Here is a 9,390-nt window from a genome sequence, read left to right as displayed (position 1 = left end):
AAAAGAAAAAGGGTGTAAGGGGAGGAGAAGTGTTCTAAAAGTTTTATTCTGATTCTCATTATTTTTTCTTTTAGTTCTGTTAATAAAGTTTTCTTTATACCCTTTAAAGTTTAAGCCTGCTTTGCTATCTTCCTAAATCTTTTCTCGCAGCAGAAAAGTGAGTAAATAACTCTAGTACATGCACTGGTATTTGGCCAACACTAAACCCACTACACAAACCTTTATTAATAATCTGCTGAGAAAATTTCTCAACATGAACAAATTACGAGTAACCAGGGGAATGCATATAAGTAACATCAAATAATATCTTATGGCGAGATCCCTCTATGTTTAAAAATATTGAGAATCACTGATTATTTTAACTGCTTCTTGTGTAAAAATCCTTAAAGCTAATATTATTACACAATGTTCACTCTGTTGAGTGTAACCACCTGTTTGATTTATTGCATCAAATGCTGTCACATGTTTTTTCATGGCATAGTGTTCATGTGTAAATTGTCTTTCAAAGATGTGGGGTAAAAAGCAAGAGAACTGGTAAAGCTGGCACAATTCTGCCTGCTTTTGCAGTGGAGATTCATGAGCTAATTACATCCAAACCTCAAATAGTTTCTGCAGACAACAGTCATGGGGAAGTCAGGACTTGTTTTTGAGTGAGTACACAAATGCTTTGAATGATGAGTGGGCAAAAAAAGCATGGCCTTTAGACTTTTTAGTTAGCTAATGTAGTCTCACTATTTGGTCACTTAATATCCAAAAAAAATCCCCTAAATATTTTCAAGGAGAGATTTACTGAATTCTTTAAGTGGTAACCTGCAAGTTTCACACAGATACACAGAAAGACTAGGTTGAAAGAGACCTTCAAGATCATGGAGTCCAACCCATGCCCTAACACCTCAAATAAGCCATGGCACTGAGTGCCATATGCAGTCTTTATTTAAACACATCCAGGGATGGTGACTCCACCACTGCCCTAGGCAGGCCATTACAGAACTTTATCACTCTTTCCATGAAAAACTTTTTCCTAATATCCAACCTATATTTCCCTTGATGCAGCTTGAGACTGTGTCCTCTAGTTCTGTCAGTTGCTGCCTGGTGAAAGAGACCAAACCCCACCTGACTACAGCCATCTTTCAGGAAGTTGTAGAGAATAATGAGGTCACCTCTAAATCTCATTTTCTCCAGGCTAAACAACCCCAGCTCCTTCAGTCCTTCCTCATAGAGCTTGTGTTCCAAGCTCCTGACCAACCTAGTTTCCCTCTTCTGGATGCGCTCAAGCATCTCAATGTCCTTCTTAAACTGAGGGGCCCAGAACTGGACACAGTACACAAGGTACGGCCTCACCAGTGCTGAGTATAGGGGAAGGATGACCTCCCTGGTCCTGCTGGCCACACTATTCCTGATACAGACCAGGATGCCATTGGCCTTCTTAGCCACCAGGATACACTGCTGGCTCATGTTCAACCATCTGTCGACCAGTACCCCCAGGTCCCTTTCCACCTGGGCACTGTCCAGCCACACGGTCCCCAGACTATAGCGTTGCAGGGGGTTACTGTGGCCAAAATGCAGGACTTAGCACTTGAACTTATTAAACGTCATCTTACTGGACTCTGCCCATCAATCCAACCATTCCAAGTCTCTCTGCAGAGCCCTCCTACATTCCAACAGATCAACATACGCTCCTAGCTTAGTGTTGTCCTCAAATTTACTAATGAAAGACTCAATGCCCTTATCCATGTCATCAATAAAGATATTGAACAGAACTGGCCCCCACACAGACTTCTTAGGGACACCACTGGTGACTGGATGCCAGCCGGATGCAGTACCATTCACCACCACTCTCTCGGCCTGGCCATCCAGCCATTTATTAACCCAGCAAAGAGTGCACCTGTGCGAGCCGAGGGCTGCCAGCTTTTCCAGGAGTATGCTGTGGGCCACAGCGTCAAAGGCCTTGCTGAAGTCCAGGTGCACAACATTCACAGTCTTTCCCGCATCCACCAGGCGGGTCACCTGGTCATAAAAGTAGATCAGGTTGGTTAAACGCGACCTACCCCTCCTAAACCCACGCTGGCTGGGTCTGATACACTGGCCATCCTTTAAATGCTGCCTGATGACACTCAGGATAAACTGTTGCTGTCACAGACATCTTTTGTGAAAAATCTTTTCTTGGGATTTTTCTCCCTTCTGGGAAGCTGTGGCCTCAGCAACAATATGTAAACAATGGTTATCTGCTGCTGTGGAATGCAACAGGTGGATCCGTGATTTGTCTCCTGTGGATGTTTGGATTTACTGACCACTCATGGCAGAGCTGGGTCTCGCTCTCTGCCGAGAGACAGATCTTTGTTATTTATTCTTTTCTATTCTTAGCTTAGTCTTCTGAGAATTTTTTCTATTTCTTTTTAGTATAGTTATAATGTAATATATATATCATAAAATAATAAATCAAGCCTTCTGATCATGAGGTCAACATTCTCGTCTCTCTCATCCTGAAAACCCTTGTGACCACCGTCACAACTGTTCCATTACTTTACTGGGCACTGAGGTCAGGCTAACTGGCCTATTATTACCAGAATCCTCCTTCCCAACCTTTTTGTAAATGGACATCACATTGGCCAGCTTCCAGTCATGTGGAACCTCACCAATGAGCCAAGACTCTTATTAAATGATGGAGAGTGGCTTCACTGGCTCATCTGCCAGCTCCCTCATCACCCTGGGATAGATCCCATCTGGTCCCATAGATTTATGAATATCCAAGTGTCTCAGTAGTTCTCCAACTGCCTCCTCTTGGATAATGGGGCAACCATTCTGCTCCCTGATAACATCAACCAACCCAAGAGGACAGTTATCCTGAAGACATGTTGTCGTCCCAGGTGTTATGGTTTTGGCCTGGCAAAGCCAGAGCCCCCATGACTACACCTTCTCTCCGGTGTCTGCTGTGAGATGTGACCAGGAATAAGCAAAGCAGGCTCCAGCTTAAACATAAAGAAAAGTTTATTAACTAAACTACACACAAACAATTACTAAACTACACACAAAAGAAAAAAAGAAAACACAAGGAAAATGAAAACCTCACAAAAAACACTCTCCCCCTCCTCCCCCCTAAATTCCCAATACAATATATCCTCCAAAATCACCAATTCTGGGTCCAACACCACCCTTTAGATTGCTCAAACTTTCAGTTCCTCAAGAGGAGAGGGAGTCCTTCCGTGTGTCGTGGTGGCCTTTTCCGTCCTTGTTCCGGTGCTCTCACCACCGAACAGGGATCAGGACTGCTTCCAGGGTTGTCTTTTTAAGGATGCTTTGTCCAGTTCCAGAAAAGCACAGTATCTCACCTTCTCACCTTTGGGACATCTGTCCCCCCCATATTTTATATACCCCCTGGGGCCGAGGGGTACCCACACTGAATCTTCTTTGGCACTGGGACATTTCTCCCCCTGGACTCAGTCTCTGTATCACACGGAAACATGGCTCTGTCCATGGCTACACGAAAGAGTCCAGCATAAAATGCCACTCCATCTTCTCCATTCTTTCAACATCTCTCACTCTCTCTCTCTCTCTGGTCCAGACCTCCATCACTCGTTCATTTCCTTCGTCCTCCTCCACTCTTATCACTCGTCTAGGAAGGGTTAATGTTCTGTAAGGTTTTCATTGTCCAAAAAGGGTTAAAAACTCCTCCAGGCAGCCGGACTCCTGGCTGCACCCCCCCCCATCTCCTCAGCCGGGCTGCCTGCTGCCAGCACATGTTTACTGAGTTTCAAGATAACAACACAGGCTGCACTCTCTCTCTCTCTGTCTGTCTCCAAGGGGGGGGGGGGGGGGAAATGGCTGCCCGATGTCTCTTGGGGCTCCTCCACCCTTCCATCCTCCAAGGCCTCCTCACCTCCAATCTCTGTCCAGGCCCAGGCCTACCACATGGCTGCCCCTCCCCCACCCAGCAGCAGAGGCTGGACGGGGGAAGGGAGATCTGACCTCCATCCCTTGAAGTCCCAAGAGAGCCTCCCAGGGCCGAAGCTCTGCTTTTAACCCCTGTGTGTTCTCGGAGTTGTGTCCAAAATCCCACTGGCTACACCAGGTGCCAATATCAAAATCCAAGCACCCATTGGTTTGACCAAAACATCCCAGAATTCCCACTTCTTCCTGGTCAAACCACCACACCAGGAAAGACTGAGGCAAAGATGGCATTAAGCACCTTGGCCTTCTCCTCATCTTCAGTTACAAAGTTCCCTTATGCATCTGTCCTGGGGTGACGTTATGATGCTTGTATCCCCATTCATCTGTTCTGTGCCTTTAAGACTGTCTCTGAAGAGTGAAAGTTTTGTTTGGGTTTCTCTTATCAGGGACACAGAGACGGGCAGTACATAGGGCTGTTTTCTCTTTTTGCTTTTTGCTTTCGGCTTTTCTGCTTTGCTTGCTGTCTCTCTGCTCTCGCTTTTGCTTTTGCTTCTGCTTATTATCTAGTTTAGCTAAACAGTCCAAATTCCTTCCTGGACTGTTTCTCCTTTTTCTGTGACCATCTCAAACCTGCTCTGGAGTGGGACCTGGGAAACACCGAGGGTTTGCACCGTTTGGCTGCAGCAGCTGCCCCAGCGCCAGAGGGACTGAGAACAGAGCAACCACCCCCGAAAGAGATTTTCTGATTTTGTCATCTTTCTCAGAGTGGTGTCATCTGGTATTGTTAATTTTGTGTGCTGGGGGGTGATGTGCCTGTTAAATAAACGGGTTCTTTCCACTTCTCTCCGAGGAATTTTTTCCCGAACCGGTTGGGGGGAGGGGCCGTGTGGGTTTGCTTTCTGGAGGGGCCCTCCTTTGGAGGTTCTCTACGACATTTGCCCTAAACCAGGACAGCATCTAATAACGAACAAAGGTTGGTCTTACTCTTCCTTTTACCATTAATATATTTATAAAAACATTTTTCATTATCCTTCACAGAAGTTGCCATTTTAATTTTAAACTGAGCTTTGGCCTACCTAGTTATTTTCCTAAATGCTCTAGCAGCTCCCTTTAAATACTTCCTGAGAGAATTGACCCTCCTTCCAAAGATAATACCTCCTCTTTTTATTCCTAAGTTCCTTCAAAACTTCCTTGCCCATCCAGCCTAGACATTTGCCTCATCAACTCATCTTTCGGCACACAGGGACAGTCTGTTCCTGTGCCCTCAAGATCTCCGTTTTGAAGCATGCCCACCTTTCCTGAACTCCTTTGTTTTTAAGGACTGCTTCTCAAGGAACTCTCTGAATAATTCTCCGGAACAGGCCAAAGTCTGCCCTCCGGAAGTCTAATGTAAAAGTCTTATTAATGCTCCTCCTGATTTCACCAAATATGGAGAATTTTATAATTTCATGATCAATATGCCCTAAGAGGCCTCCAACCACCACATTTACCACCAACCCATCTCTATTTGCAAATAACAGGTCTAACATAGTCCCTCCCTTGGTGGGCTCACCCACCAGCTGCAACAAAAAGTTGTCCTCCACACACTCTAAAAATTTCCTGGACTGTCTTTTTTCAGCTGTATTAAGTTCCCAGCAAATGTCCAGCAGGTTGAAATTGCCTACAAGAAAAAGGGCTGATGATCCAGAAACATTCTCTAGGTGCTTATAGATTAAGTTGTCTACCTCTTCTTCCTGGTTGGATGGACAATAAGAGACTCCCAGTAGGCTATCGGCCTGATTAGACTTCCCCTTAATTCTTACCCATAGGCACTCAGCTTCATCATCATTAGTTTCAATACAGATGGCATCAAAAGCCTCCTTAATATAAAGGGCCACTCCTCCACCTCTTCTTCCTTTCCTATCTCTCCTGAAGAGCTTGTAGCCATCCAGCGCAGCACTCCAGCTATGTAAGTCATCCCACCACAATTCCGTGATGGTGACTACATCATTGTTGTGCTGTTGCACCATGGCCTCCAGCTCTTCTTGTTTGTTACCCATGCTGTGTGCATTGGTATACATGCACCTCAGCTGGGCTATTGATTTCTCTCCTAACTCAAGCTTATCACACTTGAGCCTGCTTCCAGACAGCCCAAGTGCATCCCTTTTCCCCTTCAAACCTAGTTTAAAGCCCTCTCGACAAGTTCACAAGCTAAAAACCTTCTGCCCTTAACAGAGATGGAGCCCATCTGGCTCCAGCAGGCCAAGTGCCGTAAAAGTTGCCCCATGATCAAAGAATCCAAAATTCTGCTCATGACACCAACCCTTGAGCCACTTGTTGATGATGTGAGTTCGCCTATTCCTTTCACTGTTTTTCTCAGCCACCAAAGGGACTGAGGAAAAGGCTACCTGTGCCCCTGTCTTATCAACTACTTGACCCAGTGCCCTGAAGTCCCTTTTAATTGCCCTGATGGTCCTCTTTTCAATCTCATCACTGCCAGCCTGGAGTATCAGCAGTGGTTAATAATCAGAGGACTGAATCAGCCCAGGAAATCTCTCATTGATATCTCATACCTGGGCCCCAGGGAAGCAGCAGACCTCTCTGTGGGGTGGGTCCAGTTGACATATTGGGACCCTCTGTTCCCCTCAGGAGGGAGTCACCCACTACGATTACCCTTCTTTTGTTTTTGATGTTAGAAGTGATGATCCTTCTTACATAATTGGGACACTCACTGGGCAGATAATTTTCTTCTAAATCATCTGGCTGACTCTCTAGATCCAGGGCTTCATACCTGTTCAAAAGTGGTACCTGGCTTGGGGATGAGGGTAATAATTTTTATTATTACCTCCTCCAGCAGGTACCCACTTCCATACCCCTTCATCTTTCAGGTATCCTTCTATTGCCTGACAGTGGGAGGCAAAGGAGTCCTCTGACCCTTGGTGGGCCTCCCTCTAGGATGGAAGGGCAAAAGGAAGTGAATTTTTTGGGATGTTGTAGTCAAACCAATAGGTGCTCAGATTTTAATATTGTCACCAGATGTGGCCACTGAGGACATGGATATGCCTCTGAGAACACAGGGGTTTAAAAGCAGAGAACTCTCAGGAAAACTTTCTCTTGGTTCCAGTGGGTGAAAGAGGTCACACCTCCGCTGCCCAGCTGCGGGATGGGTGGGGGAGGGGAAGCCATGCGGCTGTGGTTGAGATAGGCCAGAGCCTTGGAGAGAGAAGGGACGTGAAGGCACCTGCAGGATGGAAGGGTGGAGGAACACTGAGACATATCGGGCAGCCCTCCCTGGGGAGAGAGAGCCTGTGCCTGTGCTTGTACCACCTTGAAATTCAGTATCATGTGCTGGCAGCATGGCCAGACGAGAAGGAGAAGGGGGGTGTGCAGAGAGAAGGTGCCCGGCAGGGCAGTCATGGAAGTTCTGGGCAGGCAGAGCCTGAGATTTTAACCCTTTCCTTGAATGATGGAAACCTTACAAATACTGATCTTCCTGGATCTGAATGAGAAGAGAAATAGAGATGAAATAGGAGGAAATGGGCAAATGTGATGAAAATCCATGCAAGTGAAAGATATCAGAAGAGTTGAGAAGAATCCTAGGTGGGAGGAGATGATGGGGTGGCCTTTGGCTGAACTTTTCTTGTATAGCCATGGACAGTATCTTTTTTTTTTCCTGTGACACAGAGACTGCATTTAGGGGGAGGCAATGGCTTGGAGCCAAGAGAGTGCAGTGTTGTTATGTGAAGGAGTGCGTGAACAGAGACAACGGGTGAGGAGGGTGGTGGTGCCCTCGATCTACAATGAAGAAGATCTCTGTTCTCGAGATGCCTCAGCCCCAGGGGGTGAATTTGGGGGGGGGGGGGGGGGGGGAACCGGTGTCCCAAAAGTGAGAGACTGTGCTTTTTTTTGGAACTGGGCAAAGCATCTAAGCATCTGTCCTGGTTTAGGGCAAATCTGGGAGAAAACCTCCAAAAGGGGGCCCCTCCAGAAAGCAAACCCACACAGCCCCTCCATCCAACCAGTTCAGGAAGGATTCCTCGGAGAGACGTGGAAAGAACCTGTTTATTTAACAGGCACAGCAACCCCCAGCACACAAAATGAACAATACCGGATGACAACACTCTTTCACTGCTCTGAAAAAGATGACTAATTCAGAAAGTCTCTCTTAGGGTTGGTCGCTCTGTTATAAGTCCCTCCGGTGCTGGGGCAGCTGCTGCAGCCACATGGTGCAAACTCTCGGTGTTTCCCAGGTCCCAGTCCGGAGCAGGTTCAAGTGGGTCCAAAAAAAGGGAAAGGAGAAACAGTCCAGGAAAAATTTGGACTGCTTAGCTAAACTAACTAATGAGCAGAAGCAAAAAGCAAGAGCAAAGCAGGAGCAAAGCAGAAGCAAGAGCAAGAGCAAAACAAAAAGCCAAGCAAAAAGCAAAAGCAGCACTATATACTTCCCCGTCTGCGTGTCCCGCCAGACGTGGGGGAGCAGCTGATAGCAAAATCAAAACAAAACATTGACTCTTCAGATCCAGTCTTGAAGGCACAGAACATAATATCCAGCATAAACAGAACACACGAATGGGAATACAAGCATCATAATGTCACCCTAGGACATTCCACCCCTTATCCTCATATTGTCAACATACTACCACACATCATGCATTTTATTCACATAAAACTTCCATCTGTTCCCCAAAAAATTACAAGCAATACCCATCATGCCCTCATCACATCCCCACACTGGACCACTGAATCCAGGCCCCATACTACATACCTGCAGGATTCCCCACTTTCACATTACTCACTCAAAACTCCATCTTTAACTTGCTCAGACCTTCGACACTTGCACATCTCCATCTCCATCTTCCACTTGCTCAGACCTCTGACACTTACACATTTCCTTCTATCTCATGTCTGTATGGTTTATTGTACAGACACTGGCTATAACATCTAATGAACAGTGATATTTGCATATCATTTGTGGTGGTTGGACCGGAAATGGGATTTCTGGGATGCTGTGGTCACTACCATCAGGCCAATGGATGCTCAGATTGTAGGACCGCCTCTCAGAAAAACACAGGGATTAAAACCCAGAGCTGCGCGCCCCAGGAGCCTCTTTGGACTTCTGTTGGGAAAGGCTTTGGATCTCTCCCCCTGTCCCAGATGCTGGCTGGGTGGGAGGAGGGGAAAAGCCACGCAGCCATGAGGTAGGCCCAGCCCAAGGATGGAAGGGTGGAAGAGACCAAGAGACATCAGGCAGCCCCCCCAGGGAAGAGAGAGAGAGAGAGAGCCAGCCTCTGAATTCGATAGCGGCAGCTGGCCCAGGAGAAGGGGGGGGGGGGGGGGGGAGTGCGAGGGCAGCGTGGGAGTTCCGGAGCTCTGGGACAGGAAAAAACTGAAAATTTTAACCCTTTTCTTACATGATTAAGACCTTGCAAAATGCTGATCCTCCTGGAGCTGAATAAGAAGAGAGATAACAAGGAATAGGCCTGAGGGAAGTGGAGAAGACTGGCTGAGTGGGGGGAGAGATGA

General features: G+C 46.8%; 1 long non-coding RNA gene across 1 annotated transcript; it reads right to left on the bottom strand.

Moving 5' to 3' along the window:
- Positions 1 to 2,970: 2,970 nt before the first annotated feature.
- LOC132086203 (uncharacterized) lies at positions 2,971 to 8,846 on the bottom strand. The gene is made up of 2 exons (XR_009420376.1): positions 8,664 to 8,846; positions 2,971 to 3,613 (listed from the first exon to the last, which is right to left on the bottom strand). It is a non-coding gene; the product is annotated as an uncharacterized LOC132086203 (long non-coding RNA).
- Positions 8,847 to 9,390: the final 544 nt, after the last annotated feature.

Source organism: Ammospiza nelsoni, chromosome W (genome assembly GCF_027579445.1).
Source record: "Ammospiza nelsoni isolate bAmmNel1 chromosome W, bAmmNel1.pri, whole genome shotgun sequence".
Lineage (NCBI taxonomy): Eukaryota > Metazoa > Chordata > Aves > Passeriformes > Passerellidae > Ammospiza > Ammospiza nelsoni.
This window is presented reverse-complemented; position numbering and strand designations above follow the sequence as displayed.